Here is an 18,370-nt window from a genome sequence, read left to right on the forward strand (position 1 = left end):
CTGATTATCAAAAAGCCTGAATATTTTTTTTATCAATTAACTATTAGATTGGTCTTTAGATTTCACAATATTCCTTCCAAAAATTCCATTAACTTCCTGCATATACTCTATAGTTTGTTCCAGCCATCTGGAGTTACATCATCGATGTGTAAGACGAGTTGCATTACTCAATGTCAAATAACCTGGAACCCTCATTAACCTTCCAGTCACAGCCTAATAAGGTGACATCCCTGTAGTTTTATGAGGCGTAGACCTGATCGATATCAAACAAAGGGGCAACATGTTTACCTGCTGACTGGGGTTAGCCACACATTGCTTTTTCAACATATTCTTTAACGTTCTTTTACTACGCTCAGCAGTCCCAGAGGGCTGTGGGTGATGAGATACGTGCAACTTCTGCCGAATTTCCATCAACTCTTGTCATTTAGACAAAGTTTCCCCTGTAAAGTGAGCACCCTGGTCACTGTCGATCTATATGGGAAGTCTTCACCTACACAACATGTCACTTAACAATATCTTTGCGGCAGTAAGTGCACGACTGGGGAAGGGAGGCGGTGGCGTAGTGATATTGTCACTGGACTGGTAATCCAGAGACCCAGGGTAATGCTCTGGGGACCCGGGTTCGAATTGAATTTAAATTCATTAAAATCTGGAATTAAAAGTCTAATGATGACCATGAAACCATTGCCGATTGTCATAAAAACCCACCTGGTTGACGAATATCCTTTAGGGAAGGAAATCTGCCGTCCTTACCTGGTCTGGCCTACATGTGACTCCAGGCCCACAGAAATCTAACCCATGGAGTTGCACTACCAATAGTCTGGCCGAACACTGCCAGTATCTCTGGCCTGATCTGCTTAAGAAAAATGCGTTTGAAAGGATCCCAGTCAAACCCTGCTGCCGGTGTGGGAGGAGGTTGTCTCTGCAATAAGATATGGAACCCATATAACCATCAGGCAAATGCTCCCGGAAACTCCTCTGGTCCCTGCTTACAAGATCTCATCTTTTCATTAATAGCCATTTTCTCAACACCTAACTCTTATATGAAGTGTGTCTAATACTTCATTTGTTGTTCTTTGATATATATCAGGGTGGATTTCCATCTAAACCCTGAATCATAAGCTGTAAGAATTATTCTCTTCTTATCCTCATCCTCTAGCTCTGGGTGTCCCAGTCTGAAATACTGATACTGCATATGCAATGCTATCGGACAAGTCCCTGACTTAATAGTCCCTGGATTACTGAACACAAGCCTGCAATGCATTAGGTCAAACTTGTCAAAGTAACTCTGTACCCTACGATTCTTCTGTGAGTATGCATCTCACGCTGTGCCTGTATTACCACTACTGGAACCGAAGCCATTGAAGGAGAAGAACTCTCTGAGGAAATCATCAGCTTGGAAAGGTATATCGCCTGTTTCTTTCACTTCAAAATGGTTGGGAATATTTTCTATCCCAACAACAATGTTTAAACATGGTGGCAGCGAGGCCACGGTCTAGCAACTGCGGCCACAGAATGGCGGCCATAAGTGAAGGTCAGTGAAAAAAGAAAATTGACTTTGCGGTGACAAAGATCAGAGCTGAAAACTACCATGGTGAGGGGACAGTGAGACACACAAGATGTCATCAGCCACTGAGCAGCCACTACCCTTTCCACAATCTTTTCAGCACATCAAGGATCCATAGCAAGGACAGCGATGGGAACTCTGGGAGAGACTGTTCAAAAGGTACCGAATGGCTTCAGGTTTACAAGGGAAACCTCAGAAACACCAGGTCTGTACACTTTTATATGCTGGGGGGCGTCATCGTTGATGATGATCTCACGCGGCAGGGCATCGAGGTAGCCTCGGCACCAAATGATGAAGTTATGGAGGCCTTTGAGAAATACTTCAGCCCCAAAACCAATCTGGGCATAAAACGAGCAAAATTCAATCAGAGGAGTTAAAGGCCAGGTGAGTCCATTCGTTCCTTCATCAATGATTTATATCGGTTGCCAAGTATCGACAATTACAGAGCTTTAAAACACAAATTGCTGTCGTCGGAGTCCTTGACGACACACTGTCTGATTTGTTACAATCCAAAGAGGATCTGACCGGAGGGAAGCTGAACTGATTGCCAGGCGGGCTGAGTTGAGACGCCAACATTAGGGTGTAATTCGGGACGACATCAATGCTTGTGAGGGGTCAATCCAATACATAGGTCTAAGGTGGGGAGCTCTGCCCACTGAAAAGCCCATGGAAAATACCCACCAAAGCCATTGTAGGGACAGGGAGAACTCTTCCATCTATATTCAAGTGCTCCAGATGCGGTGCCAAAAGACAAAACCATCACAAAGACTGACCAGCAGGGGGAGCTGAATGCTTTCTCTGTGGTAGGACTGGTCATTTTAAACAGTTTTGCAAATCAAAAACAGCATTCAAGGGAAGAAAAGTGGAAAGCGTTCCAAACCAAGAAATGGGTGATATATCTTTCCAACCTGACGATTTCCTCGGAGGAATCAAAGAAGCTGATAAGCAGTTCTGGTCTGTGCAGTTGGAGGTTCAAAGCTACAGAATGGAGTTTAAACTCAACACCAGAGCAGGAGTCTCTGTCTTACTGGACAGATTGGATTTGCTGCCAAAATGGCTTAAAGACGTCAAAATCCCAACCATCTGATTGAAAGCTCCAAGGGCCTGGAAGCACAGATCTCCAAGTGAACGGACAGTTCACCACCAGCCTTAGAAATGAAGATAATGAAATAAATGAATCCCTTTATATTTTACAGAACCAGCCAATTTCTCTGCTCAGTAGGTCAGTGTTTGAGACTTGGTCTACAGGAGCTCAACGAGGTTTTTCAGTACAGGACAGTGAGATAACATTCAAGGAGGGTTTTCCAAAGTTGGTTGAAGAGCCGACAGAATTCGATTCAGCAGCAGCAAGGGAAGGTCACCCCGCAGACTGTGAATTTTTAACTTACAGAGACAGATTGAATTCATAGCACGGCAGACGGGACTTCTGCTCCTCACTTGGGAGGAAGTCCCGCCTCAGAGACCTGCTGGACAATCTGACTGACCAGCAGCTCCCTAGTCCCTGAAGCATCAGAAGCTGCAATGAACAGGACAGGGATTCATTAAGTCCTCAGAGCCTAAATTCTGGTAGTCCAGGACCAGGTGAGTGTGGGGGTCTCAGCGTAAGGAGAGGAGAGGTTAGGCCCAGGGGAGCACGCAGAGGAGGGTGGGGGTGTTGGTAGAGAGGCCAGGGGCGGGTGGAGACGGAGTCTCTGCAGGAGTCAGACATTTGAGGGGGCGCCCAATGTTAAAAGGGGGTTGCTGATGGAGGCAACCCCCACCCTCTTCCCGCCCGAAGCCTGAACGTGGTTCATTTTTGGGTTTTGCTGAACTCCTCCTCTGCCAGCCTCAAAATTGAGGCTGGGTGGAAAATGGCTCTTAAGTGGTCAATAATTTGCCACTTAAGGACCTCAATTGCTGCAAAGGCAGGCAGGCCGGCCGAGCCTCGACGATGCAAGTGTAAAATTGCAGAGAGGTCAGGGCAGGCGGTGACCCGGTGGGAATGCCGTCTGAAAAATATTACAGTCAGCCCCCCCCACCCCGCCACCCCCATCTCCAAACCCGCTGACAGGGGAACGTAAAGTTCTGCCCGTAGAGTTTATCACTTTGTGCGACAATAAGTCGTAGCCCACATTTGAATCTCATCAGCGAGTCATGTTTACACTCAAATTGTCCTTCAAGCAGAAGCAAAGACCAAACCTGCAGAGCTCCTAAAGCCAAAGAGTCTTCTACAGGAATTTCATCTCGATCCAGGTCTGGAGGTTCATTCCATTGTTGAAGATGGTGCAGCCCTATCTTGTTATATAGACACCGTCATCCCATTGCTTACGGTGGAGCAGGCTCACACTGAAACAAGTGTGGATATGTTACCACCACCATAAGACCATAAGACGTAGGAGCAGAAGTAGGCCATTCAGCCCATTGAGTCTGCTCCGCCATTCAATGAGATCCTGACTGATCTGATAATCCTCAACTCTACTTTCCTGCTTTTTGCCCTAACCCTTGAAACCCATGTTTTCCCTTCCATGGAGCCATGCTGACTCTGCTTGATTAGATTATGTATTTCTAAATGCTCTGCTGTTACATCCATTAAAATAGACTCTGACATTTTTACAATGACAGATGTTAAGCTAACTGCCCTATAGTGACCTGATTTTTGCCTCCCTCCTTTTTTGAATAAGGGTGTTACATTGGCCATTCTCCAATCCTCTGGGACTTTTCCAGAATCTAAGGATTCTTGGAAGATTACTACCAGTGCATCCACTATCTCTGAAGCTGCTTTCTTTAATATCCTAGGATGCAACCCATCACGTCCAGGGGACTTATGGGCCTTTAGCCCCATTAGTTTCCCTGATATTTTTTCTCCAGAGATAGTTATGTATTTATCCCACCGCCCACCCCCACCACCTTTTGCCCCTTGATTATTTAGTAATTTTGGAATTAAAAATCTGTCTATCTCAGCCTTGAATATACTTGATGGCCCAGCCTCTACAGCCCTCTGTGGTAGAGAATTCCACAGATTGACTACCCTCTGAGAGACTAAATTCCTCCTCATCTCTGTTTTCAATGGGCGCCCCCTTACTCTGAGATTATGCTCTCTGGTCCAAGACTCTCCCACAAGAGGGAACAACCTCTCAGCATCTACCCTGTCAAGCCCCCAAAGAATCTGATATGTTTCATTAAGATTGCCTCTCATTCTTCTAAACTCCAATAAGTAGGGGCCCAACCTACTCAACCTCTCTTCATAAGAAAATCCCTCTATACCCAGGATCAACTAGTGAACGTTCTCTGGATGGCCTTCAATGCCAGTATATCTTTCCTTAGATAAGGGACCAAAACTGTTCACAGTATTCTGGGTATGGTCTAACTAGTGCCTTGTACAGTTTCAGCAAGACTTCCCTATTTTTATGCTCCATTCCCTTTGAAATAAAGGCCAACATTCCATTTGCCTTCCCTATTACCTGTTGAACTTGTATGTTAGCTTTTTGTGATTCATGCACGAGGACCCCCAAATCCCACCGTGCTGCAACTTTCTTCAGTCTTTTTCCATTTAAATAATATTCAGCTCCTCTATTCTCCCTGCCAAAGTGCATAACCTCACATTTTCCCACATTATATTCCATCTGCCAAGTTTTTGCCCACTCACTTAACCTGTCTATGTCCCTCTGTAGACTCTTGTGTCATCCTCACCACTTGCCTTCCCACCGATTTTTGTGTCATCCGCAAACTTGGGATCGTACATTCACTTCTCTTATCCAAGTCATCGGTACATATTGTCAAGAATTGTGGCCCCAGCACTGATCCCTGTGGAATCCACTAGTTACAGTTACCAACCTGAAAATGCCCCTCTTATCCCAACTCTCTGTCTTCTATTAGTTAGCCAATCCTCTATCCATGCTAACACCATGGGCTCTTATCTTATTTAGTAGCCTTTTTCGCGGTACCTTATCAAACGCCTTTTGGAAATCCAAATATATTACACCTACTGGTTCCCCTTTATCTATCTTGCTTGTTACCTCCTCAAGAATTCTAATAAATTTGTCAGGCATGATTTCCCTTCCATGAAGCCATGCTGACTCTGCTTGATTATATTATGTATCTCTACATGCTCTGCTATTACATCCTTTATAAAAGACTTTAACATTTTCCCAATGACAGAGGTTAAGCGAACTGCCCTATAATTACCTGCTTCTTGTCTCCCTCCCTTTTTGAGTAAGGGTGTTACATTGGCCATTCTCCAATTCTCTGGGACTTTTCCAGAATCTAAGGATTCTTGGAAGATTACTACCAGTGCATCCGCTATCTCTGTAGCTGCTTCTTTTAGTATATTAGGATACAACCCATCAGGTCCAGGGGACCTTTGGGCCTTTAGTTCCATTAGTTTCCCTAGTAAGTTTTCAGAGAGCTTACAATTCCTGTCCTCTCTCTCTGACGCACACTGAACTCTCTTTTTTGTCTTTTCTCTGTGTCTGTGTCACTTGACCACTGTCGCTGGGCAACAGTAAAAAATTTAATTTGTGTTTTTTTTCCCAGAATCACTGAACTTTGAACCCCTTTTAACCCAATAGATCTGAGCTTTTAGTCAGGATTCTATCCAGACTCCCAGGCACCAAGGCTCACAAACAACCGAAATGAAACTGAAACCATTTTACCTTTTTAACACACAAACGTATATATTCAACTTAAAAATTATACCTTATTCATTACACCTCCCCACAGAGAAAAAACTGTAAAGGCATCTTTAGATGGCGTTTTCATTTTTTATTAGACAATCCCCCCTTATCACTACCTCTATCTTACTTATACAGACTACTCTGGCAGTAACAATGTATTTACATCAAATATACAAGGATACATGACTTTTCAATAAAAATTATATTGCACACAAGCCCATTCTGCTCACGACATCCATGTTCCTGCACATTTAAACTCTCCCCCTCTCAATTCCTTTTTTTTTATCAGTTTGAAATCTAGTCACTACACAGTCAGGAAACAATCCAGATTGTTCTTCCTGTAGCTTCTTAGTTTCTTTCACTTCTACTGCAAGTTCAAACACCCTTGGTCAAGCCAATATTTTTGAGCCAGCCAGATCACTGCCCAAGAGAAAACTGAATTTCTGCTATAGACATTTTATGTACTACTCCAACTGACGTTAGTACTGGGCAAGTCAGCTCCAAGAGTGAAACCTGGCTTGATAGACCCTAGCTTTTATTTTTCAGAAACTGTGGAAAAACATGACTGCACAAATTCACAGGAGTCTGCGGATGGACTTTTAACACAAATAGAATATTTATGAAAGAAGGAAAATGAACTATATTACAGCGGACAAAAATGTTGGAAGGATCTCAATCAAAACAGAAAGGACCAGATATTTTCTGATGACAGGGTTTCCCTTTCCGCCATCTGCAGAGTTGGTGGAGAACACGTCCTCGCCGATACTGCCTGGCCCACCGCCGTGTATGTTCCAACAAGTGTTAATTGGCTTCAGGCAGGACTTCCGCCCCTCACTCGGGAGGAAGCCCCGCCTCATAGAGCTGCCGGCCAATTAGATTTGCTGGCAGTTCTTTAGTCCCTGCAGCTCTGGAAGCTGCAGTGGACATGACTGGGAATGCAAGTTGTCCCCAGAGCCTGAGTCCCGGGAGTCCAGGAACAGGCAGGTTTTGGTGGTCTCAGGGTGGGGAAGGTAGATGAGGCCTGGGGAGGTGGACAGAGTGGGGTTGGGTGTCAGTCAAGAGGCTAGGGGGAAGGAGCCCCTGCAGGGGTGTGAGAATGGATGTCATTTTTAAAATATTTTGGGGAATATTGTGTTATTCTGTAAAGAAGGCTGGACTGCACTGGAGTGCTGTGTTTGGCTGCAGTCGAGAGCTTCAGTTGGAGATTGGTGACTGAGGGAGTTTAAGGGTTAAATTTTATCTAAACTCTAGTCTGCCTTTAATTTAGCAATTAACGGAAAGCTGCTGTTAGGGTTGGAAGAAGGTGAGTTTTAGTCCAGCCTTAAAATGAGGCTCTGTTTGCAACTGCAGTTAGTTAATTAGATAACTGGCTTAATCAGATTTTCAGAGGCTAGGTTCAGAGAGTGTAAACGTGGGTTATCTTATAGTGCTGACTTTATCTGCACTGGAGTGTTGTGCTTGGCTGCAGTAGAGTGGTTCGGTTGGAGTTTGGTGACTGAGGGAGTTCGGTGAGAAGGGCGGAGGTGCTCCTTTCTTTTTCTACCTTTCCTCAGAAAGAAGAGCGGTGACCAGGGTAAGTAGGAACTGGTGAGTAAATTAGGAAAATGTAACATTTTTCAAGTTCCTAAACTTAGATTTAACTGTGAAGCGCCAGGAATAAGGGAAATCTAGGGCCAAAGCAATTAAGTAATATAAACAATCCAAAGTAGAATAAAGTTAACTTAAGGGAAGTAGAGTTAAGGCATGGCAGGGCAAATCAGTCAAGTGGAATGCGTGTCCTGTAATATGTGCGAAGTCATGGATACGAACCCTGTCCTAGACGACCCCATGTGCAGGAAGTGCTGCCAGAGCTTGGACTGATTTCCTTGAGGCGTGTTTTGCAAGTGCTGCTGGGAGGGCTTTAAGATAACTCGGCAGCGGTGTGAGAACCAAGAAAAAATATTCGAGAAGAATACCAGGGTGCACAAAACACTGGGAGGGAAATATAGCACGAGTATAGAGAGTAGTAAGTTAATTGGTAAAGTCAGGGTAAGGGAGAAAGTGACATAATCTAAACCATTTACAGGGGGCGAGTGCGAGAGAAACAGCGGGATCATTTACAGCAAGACAGTGTGAAAATAAAGCGTGGTCATTTACAGTAAGAGTGTGAGAGAAGCAGCGTGGTCATTTACAGGGAGCAAGTGCGAGAAGAGCGGCATCTTTAACAGTGTGAGAGTGTGAGAGAAACAGCATTGCCATTTTCAGTGAGAGAATGTGAAAGAAACAGCGGGGCCATTTACTGTGAGGGAGTTTGAGAGAAACAGTGTGGTCATTTACAGTGAGGAGTGTCAGAGAAACAGCGTGGTCATTTACAATGAGAGAGAAACAGCGTGGTCAATTACAGTGAGAAACTGCGGGGTCATTTACAGTGAGAGAGTGTGAGAGAAAAAGCGGGGCCATTTACAGTGAGGCAGTGTCAGAGAAAAAGCGGGGTCATTTACAGGGAGACAGTGTGAGAGAAACAGTGTGGCCATTTACAGTGAGAGAGTGTCAGAGAAACAGCGTGGCCATTTACAGTGAGAGAGTGTGAGAGAAAAAGCAGGGCCATTTACAGTGAGACAGTGAGAGAAACAGTGTGGCCATTTACAGTGAGAGAGTGTCAGAGAAACAGCGTGGTCATTTACAGTGAGAGAGTGTCAGAGAAACAGTGTGGCCATTTACAGTGAGAGAGTGTAAGAGAAATAGCGGGGCCATTTACAGTGAGAGAGTGTGGGAGAAACAGCGTGGTCATTTACAGTGAGAAAGAAACAGTGTGGTAACTTACAGTGAGAGAGAAACAGTGTGGCCATTTACAGTGAGAGAGTGTCAGAGAAACAGCGTGGTCATTTACAGTGAGAGAGTGTCAGAGAAACAGTGTGGCCATTTACAGTGAGAGAGTGTAAGAGAAATAGCGGGGCCATTTACAGTGAGAGAGTGTGGGAGAAACAGCGTGGTCATTTACAGTGAGAAAGAAACAGTGTGGTAACTTACAGTGAGAGAGAAACAGTGTGGTCATTTACAGTGAGAGAGAAACAGTGTGGTCATTTACAGTGATAGAGAAACAGCATAGTCATTTACAGTGAGAGAGAAACAGCGGGACCATTTACAGTGAGAGAGTATGGGAGAAACAGCATGGTCATTTACAGTGAGAGAGTGTGGGAGAAACAGCATGGTCATTTACAGTGAGAGAGTGCGAGAAACAGTCTGGTCATTTACTGTGAGAGAGCGTGAGAGAAAAGCGTGGTCATTTACAGTGAGAGGGTGTCAGAAAAACAGCGTGATCATTTACAGTGAGAGGGTGTCAGAGAAACAGCGTGGTCATTTACAGTGAGAGGGTGTCAGAGAAACAGCGTGGTCAGTTAAAGTGAGAGAGAAACACTGGTCATTTACAGTGAGAAAGTGTGAGAGAAATAGCGTGGGCATCTACAGTGAGAGAGAAACTGTGGGCATTTACAGTGAGAGAGAAACAACATTGTCATTTACACTGAGAGAGTGTGAGAGAAACAGCGAGGTCATTTACAGTGAGAGAGAAATAGTGTGGTGATTTACAGTGAGAGTGTAAGAGAAACAATGGGGCCATTTACAGTGAGAGGAAAACAGTATAGTCATTTACAGTGAGAGAGTGTGAGAGAAACAGCGGGGTCATTTACAGCAAGAGAGTGTGAGAGGAGGGGGCCCGAAAACAGTGAGAGAGTGAGAGAAGAGTGTGAGGCCATTAAAGAGTGTAAGAGGGAAAACAGCATGGAGAGCAGCTGAATGGTGAGTATTTCAAGTCTTTAAAGGAAAGTAAGGTCTTTAGTTTGTGTTTAGATCTCTAATCTATTTTTTCTCTTCAAAGATAGCTTGTTAAGCATAAGATCGATACTGGTGTGTATAAAAATAATTATAATAAAGTGTAAAGAGTGTCGATGCTAGAGTAATTAATTAATGAATTGAATAAGATATGATAGCGATGGCAGGACGGGTGATGTGTTGCTGCTGCAGCATGTGGGAACAGGTGGACACCAAAGTGATCCAGAGCAAACATATCTGTACCAAGTGTTTGCAGCTCGAGGTACTTCGGATCTAAATTAAGGAGTTGGAGTCTGAGCTGCAGATACTGTGCCACATAAGGGAGGGAGAAAGCTATCTGAACATTTTGCTCCAGGATGCAGGCACAGCCCTCAGATTAGGTATTTCAAATTTGGTCTGTGATCAGGGTCCAGAAGGTCTGACTGCAGGTGAAGCAGGTTTGGGGACCCAGGGGGTAACGTTCGAGGGGCCTCGGCCTGTAACTGTCTAACAGTTTCAAGGCTCTTGCAAGCTGTGTGGACAAGAGCGGGGACTGCAGGGAGGATGAGCAAACTGATCATGGCACTGTGGTACAGGGAGCCATTCAAGTGGGGGGAGGAAATGGGAACGTAGTAGTGATAGGGGACAGTACAATTAGGGGGATAGATACTGTTCTCTGCTGCCATGAGCGTGCTGTGTTGCCTGCCCGGTACCAGGGTTAAGGACATCTCCTCAGGGCTGGAGAGGAACTTGGACTGGGCGGGGAGGCATTCAGCTGCCATTGTCCATGTTGGTACCAACGACATTGATAGGACTAGAAAGGAGGTTCTGCTGAAAGAATTTGAACAGTTAGGAGCTAAATTAAAAAGCAGAACCTCCAAGGTAATAATCTTGGGATTGCTACCTGAGCCACGGGCAAACTGGCATAAGTTAAATAAAGTCAAGGAGTTAACTGCGTGGCTCAGAGATTGGTGCAGGAGGAATGGGTTTCAGTTCATGGGGCACTGGCACCAGTAATGGGGTATAAGGGAGCTGTTCCAGTGGGATGGGCTTCACTTGAACCGTGCTGGGACCAGTGTCCAGGCAAACTGAATAACTAGGCTGTAGAGAGGGTTTAAACTAAATAGAGTTGGGGAGGGTTCTGGAAAGGGGATACGTAGGCTTACAAGTCAAAAGGACATGGCAGCCTTACAGGGCAGCTACTTAGTTAATGATACCCAGAGTGTGACAGGAAGGGACAGAGTGTACAAACATAACAAAAAGCAGCAAATAGGGTTAAAGGGGGGAAAAGTGGTAAAAAGGCAAAACTAATGGGCCTTTACTTAAATGCACGTTGTATTCAGAACAAAATAAACGAATTAACAGCACATATAGAGGTTAATGGGGATGATCTTCTATACATTACGGAGATGTGGTGACAAGGAGATCAAAGCTGGTCACTAAATATTCGAAAATATAGGCAGGAAGGAAAGGGTGGTGAGGTATTTTTGTTAGTACAAGATGGAATAAGTAAGAATAGCAAGAAAAGATCTTGGATCAGTAGATGTAGAGTCCATATGGATGGAGATAAGAAATAACAAGGGGAAGAAGACACTGGAGAGAGTAGCCTATAGGCCCCCTAACAGTAGCTATACTGTAGGACAGAGAATAAATCAGGAGATAATGACGGCATATAAAAAAGGCAGCACATTAATCATGGGGGACTTGAATCTTCATGTAGGTTGGGAAAGTCAAATTGGCAGAGGTAGACACGAGCAAGAATTCATAGAGAGTATTTGGGATAGTTTCTTAGAACAATATGTTGTGAATCCAACCAGGGATCAGGCTATTTTGGATGTGGTAATGTGTAATGAGGCAGGTTTAATAAATGATCTCAGAGTTAAAGAACCCCTAGGAAACAGTGACCATAATATGGTAGAATTTAGCATTCAGTTTGAGAGTTAGAAACTTGGGTCAGAAACAACTGTGCTAAACTTAAATAAGGGTAATTACAATGGAATGAGGGCAGAGTTGGCTGGAGTGGACTGGGAAAGCAGTTTAGCAGAAAAGACGACTGATGAACAATGGCAGACGTTTAAGAAAATAGTTCATGACTCTCAATAAAGATATATCCCAATGAGGAAGAAGGATTCAAGGAAGGGGATAAACCAACCATGGTTAACCAAGGACAGTGGTTAAGGACCGTGTCAAATTGAAAGAGAAAACATACAATGTGGCAAAGATTAGTTATAACCCAGAGGATTGGTAAAGTTTTAAAAGCCAACAAAAGATGACCAAAAAATAATAAAGAGGGAGGAAATAAACTTTGAGGGTAAACTAGCAAGTAATATAAAAACAGACAGTAAGAGCTTCTTTAAATATATAAAGTGAACATAGGGCCCCTAGGGAATGAGGCTGGGGAAATAATAATGGGGAACTAGGAAATGGCAATGGAGTTGAACAAATACTTTGCTTCAGTTTTCACGGTAGAAGATACTAATAGCATTCCAAAACTATTAAATGATCAAGGTGGCGGGGAGGAAATAAATACAATAACTATCACTAGAGTAAAAGTACTAGGGAAATTAATGGGACTAAAAGGCCAATAAGACCCCTGGACCTGATGTGTTGCATCCTAGGATATTAAAGGAAGCAGCAACAGAGATAGTGGATGGTCTGATAGTAATCTTCCAAGAATCCTTAGATTCTGGAAAAGTCCCAGAGGATTGGAGAATGGCCAATGTAACAGCCTTATTCAAAAAGGGAGGGAGACAAAAAACAGGTAACGAGAGGGCAGTTAGCTTATCATTGGGAAAATGTTGGAGTCTAATATAAAGGAAGGAATAGCAGAGCATTTAGAAATATATAATCTAATCATGCAGCGTCAGCATGGCTTCATGGAGGGGAAATCATGCCTAACTATTTAAAAGAATTCTTTGAGGAGGTAACAAGTAGGATAGATAAAATGGAACCAGTAGATATAATATGTTTGGATTTCCAAACAGAATTTGATAAGGTACTGCATATAAGGCTACTTAATAAGATAAGAGCCCACGGTGTTGGAGGTAGCATGGATTGAGGATTGGTTAACTAATAGACAGAGAGTTGGGATAAGGCAGGCATTTTTGGGGTGGCAACCTGTAACTAGTGGAGCACTACAGGGATCAGTGCTGGGCCACAATTATTTACAATATATATGAACAACTTAGATGAGGGAAGTGAATGTACCAATCCAAGTTTGCGGATGACACAAAAATCGGTGGAAAGGCAAGTGGTGAGGATGACATAAGGAGTCTACAGAGGCAGTTTAAGTGAGTGGGCAAAAACTTGGCAGATGGAATATAATTTGGGAAAATGTGAGGTTATGCAATTAGGCTGGAAGAATAGTTGAATATTATTTAAATGGAGAAAGATTGCAGAAGGCTGCAGCACAGAGGGATTTGGGAGTCCTTGTACATGAATCCCAAAAAGCTAACATATAAGTTCAACAGGTAATAGGTAAGGCAAATGAAACGTTGGCCTTTATTTCAAAGGGAATGGAGTATAAAAATAGGGAAGTCTTGCTGAAACTATACAAGGCACCACCAGTTAGACCACACCTAGAACACTGTGAACAGTTTTTTTTTTAACTCGTTGATGCGATGTGGACATCGCTGACGAGGCCAGCACTTATTGCCCATCTTTAATTGCCCTGTTCAGAGGGCATTTAAGAGTCAACCATATTGCTGTGGGTCTGGAGTCACATGTAGGCCAGACCAGAGAAGGGCAACAGATTTCCTTCCCTGAACGACATTTGGTCCCCTTATCTAAGGAAAGCAATCCTGCCATCGGAGGCAGTCCAGAGAAGTTCACTAGGTTAATCCCAGGAATGAAGGGATTTTTTTATGAGGAGAGGTTGAGTAGGTTGGGCCTGTACTCATTGGAGTTTAGAAGAATGAGAGGCGACCTTATTGAAACATATAAGTTTCTTAGGGAGATTGACAGGGTAGATGCTGAGAGGTTGTTTCCCCTTGTGGGAGAGTCTAGGACCAGAGGGCATAATCTCAGAGTGAGGGGGAGCCCACTTAAAACAGAGATGAGGAGGAATTTCTTCTCTCAGAGGGTCATTCAGTATATTCAAGGCTGAGATAGACAGATTTTTAATCAGTAAGAGAATCAAGGGTTATGAGGAAAAGGCAGGGAAGTGGACTTGAGGATTATCAGATCAGTCATGATCTCATTGAATGGCGGAGCAGACCCGATGGGCCGCATGGCCTACTTCTGCTCCTACATCATATGTTCTTTTGGCTGCCTGATTGAAACCCACATCGAAACCCAGTAATTTACACGGTGATAGTCTAGACATCGAGGGCCTAACACAGAACAGGTAATAGCTGCAAAAAATATAGTTGCGATGCATGAAGATGTAGCAAATCAAGTGTGCACAGAAGAGGTACAAGTATTATTGATGGAATGTATGGCTTTTTGTGATAGGTTTCCTTTGAAGAAGAAGTTAATTTTAAACTGCAACGAGGAAGTCAAAATAAAATTAAGCCAGATAAAGTGACTGAGCACGTAGCCGATGCACCCTTTCACTGTGCTCAGAGAGATGATGAGCACAGCAAGAAACAGCAGCAAGAAATAGAGAATTTAAAGAAACAGATCTGTGTCTTAGAAATGAGAACAGAAAAATTGTTTGCTCTCATGCAGCAACAGAGCATGACTGCTCTACAGGCAGGGCATGCTAGGCAGGAAGGCCAAGACTGACCCTGAAAAAATGTCAGGAAGAAAACGGGGAACTTAGACAGGATTTGGAGGATTCCAGGGGAGCCCTCTGAGAAGTGCTGAAGCAACCCCACAGAGAAGTGGACCACTATAAATTGAGAGAGAGGAATGTGCAACGAGACCTGGGTGTCCTCGTACACTAGTCGCTGAAGGTAAGCATGCAGGTGCAGCAAGTGGTAAAGAAGGCAAATGGTTTGTTGGCCTTCATAGCCAGAGGATTCGAGTGCAGGAACAGTGAAGTCTTGCTGCAATTATACAGGGCTTTGGTGAGACCACACCTGGAATATTGTGTGCAGTTTTGGTCTCCTATAAAATTCTAACAGGACTAGACAGGATAGATGCAGGAAGGACAACAAGAACAGAATTACCTGGAAAAACTCAGCAGGTCTGGCAGCATCGGTGGAGAAGAAATCAGTTAACGTTTCGAGCCTTCACGACCCTTCGGCAGAACTGAAGCATAGTTAGGAGAAAGGAGAAATATAAGCTGGTTTAAGGTGGGGAGGCGGGGGGGAGAGAGAAGTTGAGGGTGTGGTGATTGTGGAGATAAGCAAGCAGTGATAGGAGCAGATAATCAAAAGATGTCACAGACAAAAGGATCAAAGAGGTGTTGAAGGTGGTGATATTTGTCTAAGAAAAGTGCTAATTAAAAATGGAAGACAGGACACTCAAAGTACAGCTCTAGTGGGGGTGGGGTGGAAAGACTAACAAGGTTTTAGTTTTAGATTTAAAAATAATGGAAATAGGTGGGGAAAGAAGAATCTATATAAATTATTGAAAAAAAAAAGGGGGAGGGGGGAGAAACGGGGTGGGGATGGGGGGAGGGGGAGTTTAAGATCTAAAGTTGTTGAATTCAATATTCAGCCCGGAAGGCTATAAAGTGCCTAGTCGGAAGATGAGGTGCTTTTCCTCCAGTTTGCGTTGGGCTTCACTGGAGCAATGCAGCAAGCCAAGGACAGACATGTGGGCAAGAGAACAGGGTGGAGTGTTAAAACGGCAAGCGACAGGGAGGTTTGGGTCTTTCTTGCGGACAGACCGCAGGTGTTCTGCAAAACGGTCGCCCAGTTTGCGTTTGGTCTCTCCAATGTAGAGGAGACCGCATTGGGAGCAACGAATGCAGTAGACTAAGTTATGGGAAATGCAAGTGAAATGCTGCTTCACTTGAAAGGAGTGTTTGGGCCCTTGGACGGTGAGGAGAGAGGAAGTGAAGGGGCAGGTGTTGCATCTTCTGCGTGGGCATGGGGAGGTGCCATAGGTGGGGGTTGAGGAGTAGGGGGTGATGGAGGAGTGGACCAGGGTGTCCTGGAGGGAACGATCCCTACGGAATGCCGTCAGGGGGGGTGAAGGGAAGATGTGTTTGGTGGTGGCATCATGCTGGAGTTGGCGGAAATGGCGGAGGATGATCCTTTGAATGCGGAGGCTGGTGGGGTGATAAGTGAGGACAAGGGGGACCCTATCATGTTTCTGGGAAGGAGGAGAAGGCCTGAGGGAGGATGCACGGGATATGGGCCGGACACGGTTGAGGGCCCTGTCAACGACCGTGGATGGAAAACCTCGGTTAAGGAAGAAGGAGGACATGTCAGAGGAGCTGTTTTTGAAGGTAGCGTCATCAGAACAGATGCGACGGAGGCGAAGGAACTGAGAGAATGGGATGGAGTCTTTACAGGAAGCGGGGTGTGAGGAGCTGTAGTTGAGGTAGCTGTGGGAGTTGGTAGGCTTGTAATGGATATTGGTGGACAGTCTATCATCAGAAATTGAGACAGAGAGGTCAAGGAAGGGAAGAGAAGTGTCAGAGATGGACCATGTGAAAATGATGGAGGGGTGGAGATTGGAAGCAAAATTAATAAATTTTTCCAGGTCCCGACGAGAGCATGAAGCAGCACCGAAGTAATCATCGACGTACCGGAGAAAGAGTTGTGGGAGGGGGCCGGAGTAGGACTGGAACAAGGAATGTTCCACATACCCCATAAAGAGACAGGCATAGCTGGGGCCCATGCGGGTACCCATAACCACATCTTTTATTTGGAGGAAGTGAGAGGAGTTAAAGGAGAAATTGTTCAGTGTGAGAACAAGTTCAGCCAGACGGAGGAGAGTAGTGGTGGATGGGGATTGTTCGGGCCTCTGTTCAAGGAAGAAGCTAAGGGCCCTCAGACCATCCTGGTGGGCGATGGAGGTGTAGAAGGATTGGACATCCATGGTGAAGAGGAAGCGGTTGGGGCCAGGGAACTGGAAATTGTTGATGTGACGTAAGGTGTCAGAGGAATCACGGATGTAGGTGGGAAGGGACTGGACAAGGGGAGAGAGAAGGGAGTCAAGATAACGAGAAATGAGTTCCGTGGGGCAGGAACAGGCTGACACGATCGGTCTGCCAGGACAGTTCTGTTTGTGGATTTTGGGTAGGAGGTAGAAGCGGGCCGTCCGAGGTTGGGCGACTATCAAGTTGGAAGCTGTGGGAGGAAGATCTCCAGAGGAGATGAGGTCAGTGACAGTCCTGGAAACAATGGCTTGATGTTCTATGGTGGGGTCATGGTCCAGGGAGAGGTAGGAGGAAGTGTCTGCGAGTTGACGCTCAGCCTCCGCGAGGTAGAGGTCAATGCGCCAGACAACAACAGTACCACCCTTGTCAGCGGGTTTGATGACAATGTTGGGGTTGGACCTGAGAGAACGGAGTGCAGTAAGTTCAGAGAGAGACAGATTAGAACGGGTGAGAGGAGCAGAGAAATTGAGACGGCTAATGTCACGCCGACAGTTCTCAATGAAAAGATCAAGAGAAGGTAAGAATCCAGAGGGAGGGGTCCAAGTGGAGGGAGAATATTGGAGGTGGGTAAAAGGATCCGTTGAACGGGGAGAGGACTCCTGCCCAAAGAAGTGAGCACGGAGACGAAGACGGCGGAAGAAGAGTTCAGCATCATGCCGAGCCCGAAATTCATTGAGATGAGGGCGTAAGGGTATGAAACTAAGTCCTTTGCTGAGCACTGAACGTTCAGCATCGGAGAGGGGAAGGTCAGGGGGTATAGTGAATACGCGGCTGGGGCTGGGCTCGGCATGATGCTGAACTCTTCTTCCGCCGTCTTCGTCTCCATGCTCACTTCTTTGGGCAGGAGTCCTCTCCCCGTTCAACGGATCCTTTTACCCACCTCCAATATTCTCCCTCCACTTGGACCCCTCCCTCTGGATTCTTACCTTCTCTTGATCTTTTCATTGAGAACTGTCGGCGTGACATTAGCCGTCTCAATTTCTCTGCTCCTCTCACCCGTTCTAATCTGTCTCTCTCTGAACTTACTGCACTCCGTTCTCTCAGGTCCAACCCCAACATTGTCATCAAACCCGCTGACAAGGGTGGTACTGTTGTTGTCTGGCGCATTGACCTCTACCTCGCGGAGGCTGAGCGTCAACTCGCAGACACTTCCTCCTACCTCTCCCTGGACCATGACCCCACCATAGAACATCAAGCCATTGTTTCCAGGACTGTCACTGACCTCATCTCCTCTGGAGATCTTCCTCCCACAGCTTCCAACTTGATAGTCGCCCAACCTCGGACGGCCCGCTTCTACCTCCTACCCAAAATCCACAAACAGAACTGTCCTGGCAGACCGATCGTGTCAGCCTGTTCCTGCCCCAC

This window comes from Cetorhinus maximus, chromosome 23, assembly GCF_964194155.1.
Source record: "Cetorhinus maximus chromosome 23, sCetMax3.hap1.1, whole genome shotgun sequence".
NCBI lineage: Eukaryota > Metazoa > Chordata > Chondrichthyes > Lamniformes > Cetorhinidae > Cetorhinus > Cetorhinus maximus.